The 20,191-nt window shown below is 38.9% G+C and overlaps 1 protein-coding gene across 4 annotated transcripts in view; it reads right to left on the bottom strand.

The window, feature by feature from the left end:
* Positions 1 to 20,191, bottom strand: part of GRM3 (glutamate metabotropic receptor 3) — a 252,771-nt gene that overhangs the window by 135,239 nt on the left and 97,341 nt on the right. The window contains exon 1 of one of the 4 annotated variants that reach the window (XM_049893727.1): positions 5,965 to 6,000. The exons of the other annotated variants lie outside the window; for them this stretch is intronic. The gene's annotated coding sequence lies outside the window, so the exon portion shown is untranslated. Of the gene's footprint in view, positions 1 to 5,964; positions 6,001 to 20,191 lie in introns of those variants that run through there. 4 annotated transcript variants of the gene reach the window in all.

Raw genomic sequence — 20,191 nt, 5'->3', positions numbered from 1 at the left:
AAATAATATTAGAGTTTATTAATGACACAACTTTGGAAGACCTTACTGAAAACAGTGTTTGGCAGAAAATAAGTGCTCGCTAACTGAGTGGTAAATCAAATTGGCTTTTGCAAATGATCTAACATCTGGTCACACAAAAGTGTGATCCATGTGCCCGCAGCAGATACAGCAACTAGGATGTTGCTAGCAATGCAGATTTTTAGGCCCCCATCCCAGACCTATTGACTTAGAATCTGCATTTTTAACAGTATCTCCAGCATTTCCAATACATGTTCGAACTTGACAGACAATTATTTCACTGATTTAGATACTCATTTAAGGAAACTTTCTAGTAATGGGGTAGTTGGGCATTTTGCTGCTGAGTTCTCCAATTTACTGTGAAGGAACTTTAAAAGCTCCCAGAAAGATAATTCTACAATGTGGAAATTGGGTCTTCAAGTCAGTATTTGTGGATTTTATAGAGATAGACAATATGAGCTCTGAAACCTTGTGGTTACATTCTGTACTAATGAGAGTTAAATTCTGCCTTGCTAGGAACATTATTTTCTAGCTCTTTCCCAGGCATTCTTACTGAGCGGTCTCTCAGGAAGAAAGCAGTTTCGTATATGCAGAGTTTGTAAAGGGAATCAACAACCATACTGCTAATTTATTTTCAAACAGGGTAGGAGAGGTCTATTTAATCTACTCATCACTATATCTTCTTGCTGATATCTTTTATACAGATGACCTATACCATACTGTTATTGGAAAAGCATTACTGAGACAGGAGTGATCCCACTTTTATCTTCTAAATCATAGCTCCAAAGTCTATGAAATGGTGAACAAAGCTCCTCTTCGAGGAAGTCTAGAAAAAAATTGCATTTTCTCCTTAGACTTAGCTCATTTATAATGAATGAGCCCGCAGTGCTGATCTATAATTGGAAACACATGTGATTTAAAATCCATTTGTTACCACACACACTATCTTTGACACAAATCTTACATTATGCATCAGCCATGAGGCTTCAACAAAACTACTCTAGTTGGTTGCAATCTATGCCTGTCACCATTCACACGAACATGAGGGCAGAGCTGAGCACCAAGGTGAAGGCAGCAACTAAGAGGACAGAAATCTTAAAAGTCCTCAGAATTTTCTTTGCTCCTTTAAATGACATTTTGTAATCACCTTAGTGAGTGTTCCATGCAACATATTCACCCTTCCTCAGAGAACTGCCCTCAGGGTACCAGCTACTGGAGAGCACCACAATCTACAGCATCACAATGAGATGCAAATATAATTGAGCTGCATAAACAACTCCTTTAGCAAAAAGTCCTTTAGCAAAAAAGTCCTACTCTTCTTAGGTAATAAATTCCTGTGTATAGCAACTTTTCTTACTATCAATTTAATTCTCTTTTAAGGTTAACTCTAAATAGGGAATGAGTATTTAGGCCTTTATAATTTTCCTTTTTCTTTCTGCCGTCAGTACAAATGAGGCTCAGCTAGTCACCATTCTATCTATAACATTTCTCCATGTATCAGAAGAATATCATTACTCCCCAGCCTTCTCTTCTTTAAGCCAGGTAATTCCACTTCCTTTTACCTTTGCTTGTAGGTGTCATTTCCTTCCTTTTAATCATCATTATGACTATCATCTGGACTATATTCCTCACATTAGTTTCTTTTACACATGTAGAACTCAACAGGAGATGTTATACTGTACAGGGTTCTGCCCATATTGAGAATAATGTCTGCCCATATTGAGAATAATGTCTGCCCATATTGAGAATAATAGAACGACTACATCCATGGGATTCATTCAGCAAACAACTTCTATAAAATCTGTGAAATACCTCATACAAGTCACAAAATCAAATTTCATAGTGTGAATAGTATGAATAGTTACCAATTGAGGCTATTAGGATTGCACTAAGAAAGGTCAACCCTAGGTAAATTTTTGAAATAGATGAATGTGTTAGAAGTACATTGAATGTAAGGATTAGAAGTCCTGACTGTAATTAGTGAGTTCTGTGACCTTAGAACTAGCATGTTAAAACTGCCAATAAGATCATCCCAATGTTAACAAAAGTGCATTGTGAGTCTCCCACACTGGTTAGTTCACATTTAGAGTATTTTTTTGCTAGCCACTTCACTGGCACTATGATCAAGTTTGAGTCTGTCCAGACGCCAGTTCCTAGAGACAGGAAATGCTCCTGGCCATCCTTGTGGCCTCACATATAGTCCCTGACATGTATCAGGTGCTCTACGTGCTTCTGAGAAAAAAAATGAGCTTGTCAACTAGATGGTGAAAGTATCGCAACTAGTACATACAAGTTCATGCAGAAGCTGGCTGCATGATAAACAAAGGATCTAGTAGACAGAAGTCATACATCATAAAGAGGCATTTTTCTAAATTTTTTTAGATGATGTAAATAATTTTTTCTAAAATGGTGCTTTCTCTGTACAGCCCAAGATATGATGGATCAAATTGCTGGTGGTAGAAAGGGAAAAGAGCTAGGAATCTGTAATTTTCATAAGCATCTCAGAGGACTCTTATGGCTGAATGAGTATAGAAAACAGATATAAAGGGTTGTGTTCAATCTCAAAGGTCTCTTTCAATGTTCAGTTTCTATGTTCACAGGTACCTTTTCTCCCTGGGTTCCGGTTTTCCACATGGAGGGTTTACGACTTGCTAATCTCTAAAGTCCCTGCCAATTTTAAAGTTTTAGGATTCCATGTTTATCCTGGTGTCTTTCATGCTTACTTATCGTGCTTCTTCAAGGTGCTTAATGACCTCACACTGCTCAGGTCTTCCTATTTGGTATTTAACATCTGGGTCTGTTCTTCCTAGACGGTGGCTCCTGCTGCTGGCCCAGCCTTTCTTTTTTGCCTCAAAAATGTATCTGTCTTAGGTGTTATCACCTTGACAAAGCAACAAATACAACTTAATAGAGGTCTTTTGGAGATGATAACTGTAAACTAATATCTAATGGTGAACATTTAACCTTTTGGCCCACTGGTAGAGAGATATTTTATATTTCCTCTAAAATCTTATTGAATTGCACAGTGTTGGGCTCAAGCCCAAGTACCTATGTATTTTTCACACTTAATTTTAGGTTTAATCCAGTGGCCTAAGTCTAAGATCTGAATTATCCAATTGAAATTGAAAATTATCTATTATAAAATTTAAAATCCTATTCTTTACAGAGGAGAATATTTGCAGTGTAGGAGTTTTTAGGTATTATTTGATCAGATTCCATTTTATTTGGGTCAGAGAAGGGCAGGGATTTCCAGGTTTTCAGGGGTCAATGAATGTCTCTTAGATTTTTCCCTTACTTGCTATTTCATCCAAGAAGACATGAGGAAGAAATTAAAAACTCATCAACAAACCAGCATGAAGGCCAGGATCTTGGAAGCTTTCATCTGTTAAATACTATGCTCTGGTGTAACCTCTTTTGAACTATTCTTCTGCTCGGTAGATTAATTTACTACCAGTTTGGTCCTGAGCAATGGGGATTCTTGAGAGGACAGGTGTCTATTTAGCTAGTGAGCAAGGATGTGAGTGCATAAGCAGGGTGTGTGTCATCAATTTGGACAGCTGAAACTGTAGAGCATTAGGTTTCCATTGGGGCCTGAGGCAAGCAAAGGCTTGACCAAACTACCTAAATCAGCTCCCATTCTGTTTCCATCACCATACTGATTTCTTTCACGGCACACACACACACAAAAAAAAACCCATTGCTATCGAGTCGATTCCGACTAGTAGCTACTAGTAGAACTGCCCCATAGGGTTTTCAAGGAGTGCCCAGTGGATTCGAACTGCCAACCTTTTGGTTAGCCGCCATAGCTCTTAACCACTATGCCACCAGGGCTTGTTTATTTGCTTATTGTTTGCCTGACTCTCTCTACCACTCTGTAAACTCTAACAGGCAGACTTTTGGTCACTTCTATATCTCTAATATTTAAAACAGATTTGCCACACAGCAGGTGCTTAATAAGTGTTTGTTGAGTGAATAAACAAATGAGTGAGGACTTTCACACAACTCCTAATGTGTAGACTTGTTACTTGAGGTGTTGAATATTCGTGATATGCACTGTGATTCACTGTGTCATTCCATACTCAATTTGCCAGTACACTTTACTCTATGTGGCTTTTTTTGGCACGATGCAAATTGGAGGGAGGATAGATAGCAAGGGTGTGAGGTAGAATAATAGCTCAGGAAATGACCTAGGCTCTGTCATATATTTTTCAGGTAATGGTCAAGACATCCAGTCTATTGCTTCTCTAACTTTTTCTTATTTCCTTGGAATTCCATATATCAGTGTGTATTTGTGTGTATATGTGTATCTTACATTTTCAGTATTCAAGTTTCACTCTTGTCCATGCCCATGGCTTCAATCATTATCTCTATGTCAACCTGAACTCTCTTCTGATGTCTAAAGCTATTTTAACCAACTGTTCACTTGGTACACTCGATTTGATGCCTCACTGCCTCAAATACAACATATTCAGTATGGTACTCTGATCTTGCCCCATCCACATTTCTCTTCCAGGAGCCTCTATTTCAGTGTTCAGCCAGTTTCTCAAAGGAGAAACCTTGGAATCATCCTAATTGCCTCCTTTACCTTTATTGTCTACATTCAATCAACCACCAAGCCCTAATCTAATTCCTAAATAGTTCTTGAGTCTATCGTCTTCTTTTTATCCTCACTTACACAATTCTAATCCAAGCTACCATCATCTCTCATCTGGGCTATTGGAAAAACTGGTCTTCCTCTTTCTATTGTTGTCCTGTCTCAATACATTTTCTTCAGAATGAAGTCCTAAATCTTCCTACATTTTGTGAGGTCTTCCATGATCTGGCTCCTGTCTGCCTTTCTGGTCTCAACTTTATTACTTTCATGCTCAGAATTTTCTCTGCTGTCACCAGGGTTTTCATTTAGCGTTTTGAACAAACCACCCTCTCTCTTCATTTCAAGATTTTCACTCATGATTAAGTCATTGCCTTTGGCTCTGTGATTATCTAAGCCCTACTGATGCTTCTTTTAAAGTGTTAAAAAGCAAAGATGTCATTTTGAGGACTAAGGTGCATCTGACCGAAGCCATGTTATTTTCAGTCATTTCATATTCATGTGAAAGCTGAACAATGAATAAGGAAGACCAAAGAAGAATTGATGCTGTTGAATTATGGTGCTGGAGAAGAATATTGATTATACTATGGACTACCAGAAGAATGAACAAATCTGTTTTGGAAGAAATACAGCAAAATGCACCTTAGAAGCAAGGATGGAGAGACTTCATCTCACATACTTTGAACATGTTATCAGGAGGGACCAGTTCCTGGAGAAGGACATCATGCTTGGTAAATTAGAGGGTGAGAGAAAGAGAGGAAGACCTTCAATGGATTGACACAGTAGCTGCTGAAATGGGCTTAAGCATAACAACATTTAAGAGGATGGCACAGGACTGGGCAGTGTTTTGTTCAGTTGCACATACAGTTGCTATTGAATTGGCACCGACACGATGGCACCTAACAACCACTAAAAACTGATCCTTCTTATGGTAGCTTGAATAGTTTTTGCAGAGTAGCCCTCTCTGATTCCTCAGTTTAGCTAGATAGTTCTGTTAGATGCTCCTATAGCATTCTACTCATCCCCTTTGTATCGCTCATCACACATGTAATTACTTGCTCAGTATTTGTATTCCTCACTAGAATGTAAGCTCCAGTGCTTGGAACATAGTTAATGCTACATGATGTTGAAAGAATAAGCAAACACCCTATTCTCTTTCCTCCCACAATTTATTTTGTTCCCGAGTTTGTAAAATGTTACATTTTTAGGGAACTTTAGACTCAGCCAGTCAATGGAGACCCACCCTTTGTGTTCTACATGCACCACTATTACAGCATTCATCACAATAATTATTTGTCACAGGTCTGCTGTCCTGGACGGTAACCTCCTTGAGAGCAGGTCTATGTATTATTTACCTTTTGGGATCTGGAGTAGTGTCAGCAATCTCAGAGATGCTCATCCATCTTGCCAGATGGATGAATGAATCAATTTCCCTGAGAATAGAAAGAGTGGATGAATCTTTTGTCCTTAGTCTACTAATTTCTTACTTTTCAAGATATTAAAAATTCTTAGGGGTATGATATGAAATTACATAAGTAAAGAAGTTCTTCTCTTTCTTAAACCTTCAGAACCCCATCTTTTTCTACATACTTGCATTACCTGAAAGAGGGAAAGTCAATATTTTTTTCACTGCATCTTTTTTTTTTTTTTTCTAGAGTTGCTTGGATCAAAATTTCATGTATATAGATGAATGGTTATTGGAAAGTTTTCGTTGGTCAAATCAAAGTAAAACAGGTTTGGTTATTAAGTGTATTGTTCAAAGGTCCAGGATATAAAAATACTTTTCTTTCCAAATAAACTCAGCAAATGTTTTCATTTATACCTTGCCAGCCAGACAGTACCATGCCAAGGTCAAAAGTAGTGCTGGCTCAGTTCTTGTCTCATTTATAGAGCTTAAGTGGGCCTCAGTTTTTCTGTCAACAAAATGATCCTGACAAAATTACAATGAGATACCACCTCACCCTGAAATTACTGACACAAATCAAAAAAACAAAAAACAAATGTTGGAGAGGCTGCTGGAAGATTGGAATTCTTATGGGAATGCAAAATGTTACAACCATTTTGGAAAACGATATGGCATCTCCTTAAAAAGCTAGAAATAGAAATACCGTAAGACCCAGCAATCTCACTCCCAGGAATATATTCTAGAGAGGTAAGAACTGTCACATGAATAGACATATGCACACCTATGTTCATTGCAGCATAATTCGCAATAATAAAATATGAAAACAATCTAAGCATCTGTCAGCAGACGAATAGATAAACTATGGTACATACACACAATGAAATACTATATAACAATAAAGAATGATGATGAATCTGAGAAATATCTCACAACATGGATGAAACTGGAGGTCATTACACCAAGTGAAATAAGTCAATCACAGAAGGACAAAAACTGTACAAGACCACTATTATAAAAACTTGTGAAAAGGTTTACATACAGAAAGAAACAATCTTTGATGGTTATAGGGGAGGGAAGAGGTGTGGAGGGAAAAACATTAACTAGACAATAGATAGAAGTTTAGAATTGTAAGGTAGTTTCAGAGAAGTTTATTCCAATTTCCTATATTTAATATAGGAGGCCAAGGCCTTGAGGGGCTAAGCAAGTTGCCTTTGGCCACACACTAAATAGCATTCATGCCCTGACACTCAGGTGTCGGGATTTCTGGCTCCATGCTCTTTTCCCTATACCATCTCTCATACTACGTAGACTTGCTTTTACAGAGGTGGGTGATAGCTATGGAAGAACATTGGAACAACTGCATTGCCATACTTGTGTCTTAGGAAATAATGCTCCAATCCTCTCCTAGCAAACCAGCAATTAATCTATAGCATTTGAAAAGAAACTGAAAGTTCCTAGTAGAAATGATGTCCAAGATTTACCAGAGAAATATAGAAGTGTCTTTTCAAATCCTCCCTCTCATCTCCACCTCCCTGTCTCTGTCTCTGTCTCTCCTATACACACACACACACACACACACACACGCATCATTCTTATTCAAAGGCTTAAATCTGTAATAAATTGTTTCCTAATGTTTATTTAGGTGACTAGGTCTTTACATTAACATTTTAGGTAGTGGTTAGTTAACATACATTGTTATAGGGAATTCATGCATGGATGGAGAAAGTTTGCTTTATAACACCAAGATCAATGCCAGATTGAAATAAACGTCTTAAGGTCCAGTAGGACTAAGAATGTAAATGATAACAAATTTGCATTTCCATTTTTATAAAGCCTTGGTAATAAGGCACATTTAAATCCTAAAATATTGCACTCAGCAATGAAGGTATTAATTTTGCTTATACAACCCTATTCACACTTTTAGGATTTCTGAGTTTCAGAAGCCCTTGAGAATTAAGAAGCCTCTAGCAAATGAACAAAGAGTGCTGGTGACACAGTGGTTAAGCACTCTGCTGCTAACTAAAAGGTCGATGGCTCAAACCCACTGGCTGCTCTGCAGGAGAAAGATGTGGCAGTCTGCTTCCGTACAGGTTTACAACCTTGGAAACCCTGTGGGGCATTTTCCCTCTGTTCTATACATTCACTATGAGTAAGAATCAACTCCACAGCCACAGGTTTGGTTTTTGGTTAGAAAATGAATGCACATCAATAAAATACCCTTAGTGAGCCTTTTTTTTTTTTTAAGCTGATCCATATTTCCTACTTTCAGTCACTGACAGTGAAGACTGTATGTGCAATGTTTTACAATGACTTTTTGATGTTTTCTTCCTGTTCTGAATATTCGCTTTGTGCTTTTGAAATCAATAGTGCTGCAGAATTTTATCTGTTCTTTAATATTTCAAAAGCCCTTTCTTCAGTGCCTGTATTTTCACACTCAGAATTTAGTAAGACTTGGCAAACCTTTACATCCTAAGTCTTCAAGAAACATGAAGGATTTCCCACTGCTCTGGTTTGCTTTTAGAAGGTGAGGCATTTAAAACACAGCGAACCATATCCCAGTATCCACGGCATTTCTAGAAAACTTGATGCTTTTTTATTGTTGATCTTATTTTAAATGAGCAATAAAAGCCTCAAAATAACTTCATAATAATATAAAAATTTATATCAGTGATATAAGAAGGAAGTTCTCCTTTGTAAGGAGATTTTGATGAAGAAAAGTAGATGGAAAAATAAAACAGGATCAGATGATTGCCACTTGCTGATTATTATTCTGCTATCTGTCAGTATCTATCAGCTTGTAGGTTGTAAATGCCATTATGAATTTAAATAGAATCTATTGCTCACACATACTTGAAAGGAAATAAGAGGGAGCTTCTTGGTATATTGCACATGGACAGACACGGCATTTAAAAGCAATCAAGTTCATTTCTTTGACAATGACATCTCTTTATGATCAAAAACTAAAATGACTCATGTCTGTTCTATGGTGGGTAATGAGGCTCCATGAGGCATTAATGCATTAAGGGCACTAGACTTAAAATTAAGCAAGTGATGCATCTTGTAGTAAGACTATTGGCTAATGTTTATTTTGCACCTACTATATATTTGAACATGTGTTTACTTATTTTAATATTCATTATTACCTTCTGAGGTTCGTATTACTATTATACTCCATTTTATAGATAAGGAAACTAAGAAAATATCAAATAACTAGCCCAAAGACAGTAAGTGGGGCAGCCAGAATTTGAACCCAGGTAGTCTGACTCCAGAGTGGTATGCTTTTTTGATGTCTACACCTACTGGAAAAATCTACCTTTAATGTCTATATCTTGCATAATCATTGATACCTTCAACAGTGGTGGCGATAACAAGGTGGAACTAAACCTTTCTTTTTTCCTGGCTGGGACGGCTTAAATTCTCCCAACAGGGAAGTTGGAGATTGTTTTTTCCTAATTACCTTATGTAAATTATAATCCTAGTATTAGGCAAATGAACAGAAACTATTTTTGGATATGTCTGAATACAACAGTGGCCAAGTGGGGTACAGCACAAGGTGGGAGTAACAGTGTTTCCCTTCCATGATCTCCTTTAACTCATGTGTGCAGATACCCACACACCTTTTCTCTCCTGTCTGGCACTATTGTTGTTGTTTGCCATCAAGTTGATTCTGAGCCCTGGTTGTACAATGGTTAAGTGCTCAGCTGCTAACCAAAATGTTGGCAGTTCAAATCCACCCAGCTGCTCCACGAGAGAAAGACCTGGTGATCTGCTCCCGTAAAGACTACAGCCAAGAAAACCCTATGCGGCAGTTCTACTCTGTCACATGGGGTCGCTATGAGTTGGTATCAACTTGACAGCACCCAACAACAATAACATTGCCTTGTGGACACCTTGTGGACAGGGCTACTTGGGCTCTAGAGGTCAGAAAAACTGTTCGAATCCCAACTTTTTCACCCACAAAGTGTTTGATTTTGGACTTTTTTTTTTTTCCCCAATAGTACTTCTCAGTCTGAGTTTTCTCATGATAATATCCCATGGTTGTTGTGATGATTAAGTGAAATATTGCATATAATATGCTTAGGAATGTAAGTACTCAGTACGTGTTCTCTCTTCCATTTCTTTCTTCTCTTATCTCTCTCTCTCCCCACTCTCACATCTCACCACTGAATTTATCTTTTCTTTACACTATCTCATGATCCAAATGGAGCCCTGGTAGCACAGTGATTAAGAGCTTGGCTGCTAACCGAAAGGTTGGCAGTTCGAATCCACCAGCCTCTTCCTGGAAACCCTATGGGGCAATTTTACTCTTTCCTGTAGGGTCACTGTGAGTCAGAATTGACTTGCTGGTGGTTTTTTTTTTTTTTTTTTTTTTTAATCTTATGATCAAAATAGGCCCAGTGTTATGAGCCTAAGCCCTGACCCTTACCTATCTTGACTATGTCACTGAGTTTCCTCTATGACATTAAAAACATAATCGAAGGTCCTATCACTACTTATCCAGGTGATAAACAACCTCTGTATTTCTAATTTGCATGCAAAGAGGGTACGTTAATGGTTCATCTAGAGCTCTGAAGATGAAAAATGCCATGTAACTTCTTGCTACTATAATTTATTAATCTGTGCTTTGAATGAGCTCTTTTAAAGATGAAATCATCGTTGCTTTCATATATTTGCTCCTTTGCTTATAATCTCCCAAGATTTCCCATTGTTATTCCCCACCCCCTCCTTTTTGGGTCTTTCATGTTTGAATGCCAGTGCAAGGTGACAGATTAAAATTTTCTCTTTGTATTTTAAACTCATGTGCCTTGACCTTTTAGAGTAACTCAGCATTTTGGAATTAGGCTCAAGAGTTATTGAAACTGCTTTTATAGAATCATGACTGATGGTAGATTTCGTCTGGGCCATATGAATTTTCATTTGGAGGTCTGGATTTAATGCCCACTATTTAGGCCATGGAAACCCGGGTGGCATAGTGGTTAAGAGCTATAGCTGTTAGCCAAAATGTCAGCAGTTCAAATCCACCAGGCGCTCCTTGGAAACTCTATGGGGCACATCTAATCTGTCCTATAGGGTCGCTATGAGTAGGAATTGACTCAATGACAATGGGTTTGGATTTTTGTTTTGTGTTAGGCCATAAAAAAATTAAATGTGAAATAATTTTATTAGGGGAAATATCTGTGTAAGAAAAATGGAGATATAGCTGGACAAGGCAGGGGGAGCCATGAGAACATGATCTCTGTCTAAATCACAGTGAAGAAGAGATGGAGGAAAGGTTGAGTGGACTTGTCCTAGACTTTGGCGTGAAGTGAGAAGGCTCAGCAAAACTGCTGGGGAGTCCTTGAGCCAAAGTCAGCTGTGAGAGGAATCCCATGTTTCCCAGGAATAGATATGCCTTAGTATCCCTACCACATTTAGTTATGGCTGGGAGGAGCTTGGGAAGTATGGCCTCAGCAGAAATGCTGCACAGAGTTCAGATTCCAGCAATCAGGGCCCTTGGTCAGTTACACTTCCTGTATTTGGAGGCCTGTGAGGCTCATTCTAATGACCTCCACAGAAATTATTTAGTAATAAATACCAATTGGACATTTTCTATGTATTTAGCACATTGCTAGAAGCGGTGAGAGATACAAAGATGGTTGAAATGAATTTTTGCTCTGCCCCTCCCACCCCGCCCAGAGCTCAGTTTAGTGGAAAGAGTTTGGCACATATAACTCAAACACGGGGAAGACTTTATTATGTGCCAAATGAGGCCTAAAAAAAGAGGTTTCAGGGGAATAGACTCTGAACTGGGTTTTACTTTGAAGGATTGATAAGGTTTGATGGAAGGTGGGTGGAGGGCTGTGTGAGATTGGAAGAATAACATGAGTAAAGGCATGAAGTGGGGTAATATGAGGCTCATTTGGGGAAACTGTTAACACAGGGTATCTGGATATGTGTATGAGTGAAGTAGCTTTCTTAGATATAGGATGAGAAACAACTATGATTAAAAAAGGCATTTGCGGCAAGTTGTGAAGCCTTCTGAATACAAGACCAAACTTTATTTTAAACGCAATGAGGAATCATTGAAGGCTTTTAAGTATGGGATTGACATAACTGCATTGAAATTTTAGGAAGGAGCTCTAGAGGAGCATACAGAATATATTTTTAAAATGATAAGTGAGGAGGCAAGGAGAATGGTTTACAATAAAATAAGAATGGTTCAGATTACAGGAAATTAGAGCCAGTTCTAGGGGAAATCAGGTGTGAGAAAGGAGGTTATGGGGGCATTTCAAAGGTGAAGTAAGCAAATTTTAGGGAATAGACTTTGGGGAGAGAGAGAAGTTGAACCAACTCTGAAGTAAGCCCTGGTGGCGTAGTGGTTAAAAGCTACAGCTGCTAACCAAGATGTCAGCAGTTCAACTCCACCAAGTGCTTCTTGGAAACTGGGGCAGTTCTACTCTGTCCTATAGGGTTGCTATGAGTTGGAATTGACTCAACAGCAATGGGTTTGGCTCTGGTTTGGTCTGAAAGTATTAGGATGCCATTAACTGAGAGGACACACAAAAGGAGAAAAAAGGTTTTGGAAGAGATGACTTCTGCTTGGACATGTTGAATTTCTGGTATTTGCCCAACATTCATGTGGAATTCCCAGAAGTTTGGGACTGAGTATCTAGAATTGAGGATTAGTTCGTACATCCTGATGGATCTGATCCTCCAGGAGTAAATTAAAGAGTAAAAGTAAAAGAAGACTAAGATAGAATGTTATGGAATGATACATTTAAAGGAGATAGGTGGAAAAAGAGGAATCCAGAAAACTGTAAAGGGTTTTAGAATGCAGGGCTCAAGACAGTGCACCTGTAACTAGGGTGTAAGTTAATGATGATGGTGAGTGATTATTGAGCACCTACTATGTATCATGTCCTATATGCTGCAAAGGTAAACCTGACGAAGACTAATAGAGACCAACACATTTGGTAGTTAAAAGATATTCTGTTGTTGTTAGGTGCCATCTAGTTGGTTACGACTCATAGCGACCCCATGCGCAACAGAACAAAACACTACCTGGTCCTGTGCCATCCTTAAAATTGTTGTTATGCTTGAGCCCACTGTTGCAGCCACTGTGTCAATCCATCTCATTGAGGGTCTTCTTCTTTTCTGCTGACCCTGTGCTTTACCAAGCATGATGTCCTTCTCCAGGGACTGATCCCTCCTGACAACATGTCCAAAGTATGTAAGACATAGTCTCACTATCCTTGCTTCTAAGGAGCATTTTGGTTGTACTTCTTCCAAGACAGATTCGTTTGTTCATTTGGCAGTCCAAAGTTATTCAAGATTCTTCACCAGCATCACAGTTCAAAGGCGTCAGTTCTTCTTTGGTCTTCCTTATTCACTGTCCAGCTTTCACATGGATATGATACGGTTGAAAATACCATGGCTTGGGTCAGGCACATCTTAGTCTTCAAGGTGACATCTTTGCTTTTCAACACTTCAAAGAGGTCCTTTGCCGTGATTTGCCCAATGCAATGCGTCTTTTGATTTCTTGACTGCTATTTCCATGGTTGTTGACTGTGGATCCAAGTAAAATGAAATCCTTGACAACTTCAGTCTTTTCTCCATTTATCATGATGTTGCTTATTGGTCCAGTTGTGAGGATTTTTGTTTTCTTTATGTTGAGATGTAACCCATACTGAAGGCTGTGGTCTTTGATCTTCATTAGTAAGTGCTACAAGACCTCTTCACTTTCAGCAAGCAAGGTTGTATTATCTGCATAACGAAGGTTGTTAGTGAGTCTTCCTCCAATCTTGATGCCACATTCTTCTTTATAGTCCAGGTTCTCGGATTATTTGCTCAATATATAGATTGAATGTTGTTGTTGTTAGGTGCTGTCGAGTCAGTTCCGACTCATAGCCACCCTATGCACACTAGAAAGAAACACTGCACGGTCCTGAATCATCCTTACAATTGTTGTTATGCTTGAGCTCATTGTTATAGCCACTGTGTCAATCCACCTTGTTGAGGGTCTTCCTCTTTTCTGCTGATCTGGTACCCTGCCAAGCATGATGTCCTTCTCCAGGGACTGATCCCTCCTGACAACATGTCCAAAGTATGTAAGATGAAGTCTTGCCATCCTTGCTTCTAAGGAGCATTCTGGTTGTACTTCTTCTAAGACAGATTTGTTCATTCTTTTGGCAGTCCATGGTATATGTTCACTATTCTTCACCAGTACCACAATTCCAAGGTGTCAATTCTTTTTCGGTCTTCCTTATTCATTGTCCAGCTTTTACATTTATATGATGCGGTTGAAAATACCATGGCTTGGGTCAGGTGCGCCTTAGTCTTCAAGGTGACATCTTTGCTCTTCGACACTTTGAAGAGGTCCTTTGCTGCGATTTACCCAATGCGATGCGTCTTTTGATTTCTTGACTGCTGCTTCCATGGCTGTTGATTGTGGATCCAGGTAAAATGAAATCCTTGAGGACTTCAATCTTTTCTCTGTTTATCATGATGTTGCTCATTGGCCCAGTTGTGAGGATTTTGGTTTTGGTTTACGTTGAGGTGCAATCCATACTGAAGGCTATAGTCTTTGACCTTCATTAGTAAGTGCTTCAAGTTCTCTTCACTTTCAGCAAGCAAAGTTGTGTCATTTGCATAATGCAGGTTGTTAATGAGTCTTCCTACAATCCTGATGCCCTGTGCTTCTTCATATAGCCCAGCTTCTCAGATTATTTGCTCAGCATACAGATTGAATAGGTATGGTGAAAGAATACGACCCTGACACACACCTTTCCTGACTTTAAACCAATCAATATCCTTTTGTTCTGTCTGAACAACTGCCTCTTGATCTATGTAAAGGTTCCTCATGAGCACAATTAAGTGTTCTGGAATTCCCATTTTTTAAATGTCTTTACACAGTCAATAAAACACAGGTAAACATCCTTCTGGTATTCTCTGCTTTCAGCCAGGATCCATCTGACACCTGATGTCAGCAATGATATCCCCGGTTCCATGTCCTCGTCTGAAACTGGCCTGAATTTCTGGCAGCTCCCTGTCAATATACTGCTGCAGCCGTTTTTGAATGATCTTCAGCAAAGTTTTGCTTGCATGTGATATTAATGATATTGTTCTATAATTTCCACATTCGGTTGGATCAACTTTTTTGGGAATAGACATAAATGTGGATCTCTTTCAGTTAGTTGGCCAGGAAGCTGTCTTCCATATTTCTTGGCATAGATGAGTGAGCACCTCCAGCGCTGCATCTGTTTGTTGAAACATCTCAATTGATATTCCATCAATTCCTGGAGCCCTGTTTTTCGCCACTGCCTTCAGAGCGGCTTGGACTTCTTCCTTCAGTACCATCGGTACCTGATCATATGCCACCTCTTGAAATGGTTGAATATTGCCTAGTTCTTCTTGGTGTAAAGACTCTGTGTATTACTTCCATCTTCTTTTGATGCTTCCTGCGTCATTTAATATTTTCTCCATAGAATCCTTCATTTTTTCAACTCGAGGCTTGAATTTTTTCTTCAGTTCTTTCAGCTTGAGAAACGCTGAGTGTGTTCTTCCCTCTTGCTTTTCCATCTCCAGCTCTTGGCATATGTCATTATAATACTTTACATTGTCTTCTCGAGCTGGCTCTGAATTCTTCTGCTCAGTTCTTTTACTTCATAATTTCTACCTCTTGCTTTAGCTCCTTGACGTTCAAGAGCAAGTTTCAGAGTCTCCTCTGACATCCATCTTAGTCTTTTCTTTCTTTTCAATGACCTCTTGCTTTCTTCATGCATGATGTCCTTGATGTCATTCCACAACTCATCTGGTCTTCGGTCATTAGTGTTCAGTGAGTCAGATCTATGCTTGAGATGGTCTCTAAATTCAGGTGGGATATATTCAAGGTACTATTTTGTCTTTTGTGGACTTGCTCTGATTTTCTTCAGTTTCAGCTTGAACTTGCATATGAGCAATTGATGGTCTGTTCCACAGTCGGCCACTGGCCTTGTTCTGACTGATGATATTGACCTTTTCCATCATCTCTTTCCACAGGTGTAGTAGATTTGATTCCTGTATGTTCCATCTGACGAGTTCCATGCATATAGTCGCTGTCTATGTTGGTGAAAAAAGGTATTTGCAATGAAGAAGTCATTGGTCTTACAAAGTTCTATCATTTGATCTCTGGCATTGTTTCTATCACCAACGCGATTTTCCCTAAAGGATATTAGTGACCACTAAGAAGGTCATTTTAGTGGAATGGTAGGAGTAGAACAGAGATTACAAAGAATGAGGAGAAATTAAAAAGGAAAAGGAAAAGGAAACTTTCTGTTGGAAAGGGTATGAAATGATAGAAAATTAAGTAATACACTTAAATGCTGGCAACCAATGTTGCTGAAAAGTTGTGCTGCAATGACTCAGAATATATGGCCTAAAGTGTCTATGTAAATATACAATGATTTATTCTATTTTATTAGGATTTGTTCAGAAAATTTGACCAAATTTTATTAAATATGTTCCCAAAAGATACAATTTGGGCATTTTTACAGACTTCTGTCCGTCAAAATTTTTTTAGTTTAAGATTAAAAACAATGCAAACTTGTTAAATATCTGCCATATATGTCTTTGGAGCCCTGGTGGTGCAGTGGTTAAGTGATACAGTTGCTGATCAAAAGGTTGGCAGTTCAAATCCACCAGCTGCTCTTTGGAAACCCTATGCGACAGTTCTACTCTGTCCTCTAGGGTGGCTATGGGTCGAAATAGACTCGATGACAACAGGTTTAGTTTTGGTTTATATATGCATATTATTTTATGTTCCCACTTTATTGGGGAGGAAACTGAGGCTCAGAGAGGTTTCTTGTCTAAGGTTACACGGCTACTAAATGGCAGTGATAGAATTAAAAGTCAAGTAAGGCAACCTAAAGAGGGCATATTACTGAGCCTCTGTAAAATGTAGAAAAAAATAACTGCTACCTTGAGGGTTATTGTTATACGTACCTGGCACATAATAAACATTTTAAAAGTACGTTATGACCTGGTTCTAAAGCTGAAACCTTAGCCACTGGGCTGTACTGCCTCCAACACAGTGTTTGGAAGTACAGTTGTGTACCGGGGTCGAGAGTTGCAGAGTAAGATAATTGATTTCTGCTTTCCACTGTAAACTTATGATGTATTGTAACCCCTTCCCCCCAAGCTTTTAAAACACACACACACACACTGAGCAGCAGCAGTAGCAGCAGTAACTTAAATTTGGACATGGTGATTCACAAAATCACATAAAGTACTTCCTAGTTCTTTGCAGTTTCTTGAAGAGTCTTTTTAGATTTTCCTGGGATCTGCCTTCCAGTGAATATAAAACATCATATATACTCCATTCGAATGTGAAATTCCAGGACAGCAGTCCATTTGTATTTGAGGACTTAGAAAAAACACAGGAAAGAGTAATCGTTTAAAGAGGAGAAAGAGGGCATATGGATTCTAGGTGAAACTCATAGAGTAGACATTTTAAAAACAAACAAAAAATTCATTTCAATATTGGGGAGTTCAGAAAAAAATAAGTGGGCTGTATTACTTATATTTTAAATTGGTTGCATTTGCATCATAAAAATACGAAAAAAATTAGTAAATTCTCAAAATAATAAAAGAAAATAGAAGCTACATTTGAAGCCTATTCTCCTTATTATTAACAAATGGTCTCTCTTAGATTATTGTGTCATTATGGGTGCAAAACCACACTCAAAACTGAATTTAAGACAGAAGAACATGCTCATTTTTAATTGGAGAATAATAAATTCTTGTTCCATTTTTCAGTAGCAAGATACAGATACTCAAATAGTTCATTCCCATTGCTTGTCCATGGAATTAACTCAAAGAGGACAAATGTTGTTGTCCTGAAGCCATCCAAAGATGACTTACATTTCTCTCATGCTCCCTTCAATACCTCCCACCTCCATCAAATCTTAGGATATCTTTCTTGGTATGTCGTTCACTTACAGCCATTTACAACTCAACTCATATATATGTATCTTAATTTAAAAATTTCAGAATTACTGGACATATGCGATTCAGTATTAGTTTGGTTTGTATAAATATTATGTCATTTCAAGGTCTGAATTGATCCCTCATGAAAATAGAAAGTTTGAATAATTGACAGGCCTCAGCTGAGCAAAGAGTTTGAGTTTCGGTCTTTGGTGGGGCATGGGAGGAGACGTGGCTCTGTTTGGCCCATCTATGAAGCTTCCCAAGGTGAGGCTGATGGAAAGGGTGTTTCTCACCTGAGATGGAGGGTAAACTGACAATGATAAGGAAAAGCTGGCTAAACTCACACAGGTTACCAGATTGACGGCACAGAAGCTTCCACTCACAGGATCAGGGATTAGATGGCCTGAGAAAGGAAACCATGAAGCAGGTGGGGGGACACAACTGTCTAGTGTCACTGGAGTGGGGGCTTGGAGAGGACTCACTGCAGTTACAGAGCTCGGGTAGAAGGCAGAAAATTGGAGCAGCTGAGAAACTTCAGAATGTAAATCACAATTGGGATTAGAACTCAAGGTCTGGAATTGTGAGTGTGGGGCCAAGTTTAACTCCTATTACTACCTAAATGCACTCAAACCTCAGCACATGGTTTGCATTGGATTACTTTGACTAAGGGGTAAAGAAGGGTCCTTCAAACCTTGATCACGTAACTTAGGTTATAATTCAGGTGCTGAAGTAAAATAACCTCTGTTATTTTCTATAAGATAAAAAGTAAAGACATTTTCTTCAATATCAATGTGTGTGTATGTGGTGTGTGTGTGTGTGTGTGCATGTGTTTGAGAGAGAGAGAGAGAGGCAGAGGACAGAATGAAAGAGAGATCTGTACTACTTAGCTAGTTGTCAAGGTACTCTCCTATGCTTTGCTTACATTGAGATAAAAATCTTAAATTAAACCAAGATGATCAATATTTTAAACTCTAAAGGTATACATTCTGGCCAGCGTCAGTTAAGTTCAGGTCAGGAAACCTCCTTAATGATGCGTAATTAAGAGTTACACCCTCATTACCTCAAAACTCATTTGCTTCTGGGTAAAATTCTTTGGCTTTATTCTTCCAATAGTGGACTCAGCAAGCTCTTGCATAGTACCAAGGCAAAATGCATTTAAATCCAGCACTGGGCTGGATTAGTTGATGTGGTGTCCCTCTGATCTTCTGCCAGATGTCTATCCCCAGCTGACAAAGCTCTCCGCCTCCCTTTCAAAGGTTGTTGTGAACGTCGAGCTTCCTGCCAGCAGGAGCTGGTCTCTCTCTCCTCAATTGAGGGCAACATGCCCTCAATGAGCATTTAGATTCTTGTGTGAAGACGTTCATGGATAAAACTCCCCACTGCTTCTCATCTGCCTTCTGGTTTTGGAATTTCCCAGACATCTCTTGAACTGTAAGGCTTCTGTGTGTGGCCACTGGGAGGTGGAGGGTGATACAAACCAGGGAGGTCACTGGGCATGGAGCCAGAATGTTTACAGACTTTGTTCCCATAGATGTTCAAGTGTCAAGAAGTGGGCTTACGGTGCTTGGCATATGGCCCAGAAGACTGCATGAGAAAAGGACCTATGTATGGTGTAAATGTTTTCTTTCTTGGAAGCAGCACAGTGCTGCGGTTAAGAGCACAAGCTCTAGAGCCAGAGAACTTGGGTTAGAATCCCAGATCTATCAAAATACTAGCATTGGGCTGGATTAATAGACATGAAGTATCTTGGTGACATTGAGCTAATTATATAACCTATTGGTGTTTCTATTTTCTCATCTGTAAAGTGGAATAAGGGAGTTCCTGGGTGGCACAAACAGTTAAGCATTTGAAAAGTAGCTGAAAGGTTGGTGGTTCAAACCCACCCAGAAGTGCCTCAGGAGACAGGCCTGGTGATCTGCTTCCAAAGGGTCACAGCTTTGGAGGTCCTATGGAGCAGTTCTACTCTGCATATATGGGGTCAACACGAGCTGGAATCAAGTTGATGACAACTGACAAGAACCACCAAGTGGGAATAATAATAGTACCTATATCATTGAGTTGTTGTGAAAATTCAATGAAGGATTACTCGTAAAATGCTTGCAACAGTGCCTGGAACTTGGTAAATACTATATAATCATTGATTACATAAATTAGTTTTATGTTGTCAGTGTTAGTGGAACATAAACAAACATTGATTATTAGAGTCGATGAAAGTATTCTGCTTGAATTCCAAA

The sequence above is a fragment of the Elephas maximus genome, chromosome 8 (genome assembly GCF_024166365.1).
Source record: "Elephas maximus indicus isolate mEleMax1 chromosome 8, mEleMax1 primary haplotype, whole genome shotgun sequence".
NCBI classification, from domain to species: Eukaryota; Metazoa; Chordata; class Mammalia; order Proboscidea; family Elephantidae; genus Elephas; species Elephas maximus.
This window is presented reverse-complemented; position numbering and strand designations above follow the sequence as displayed.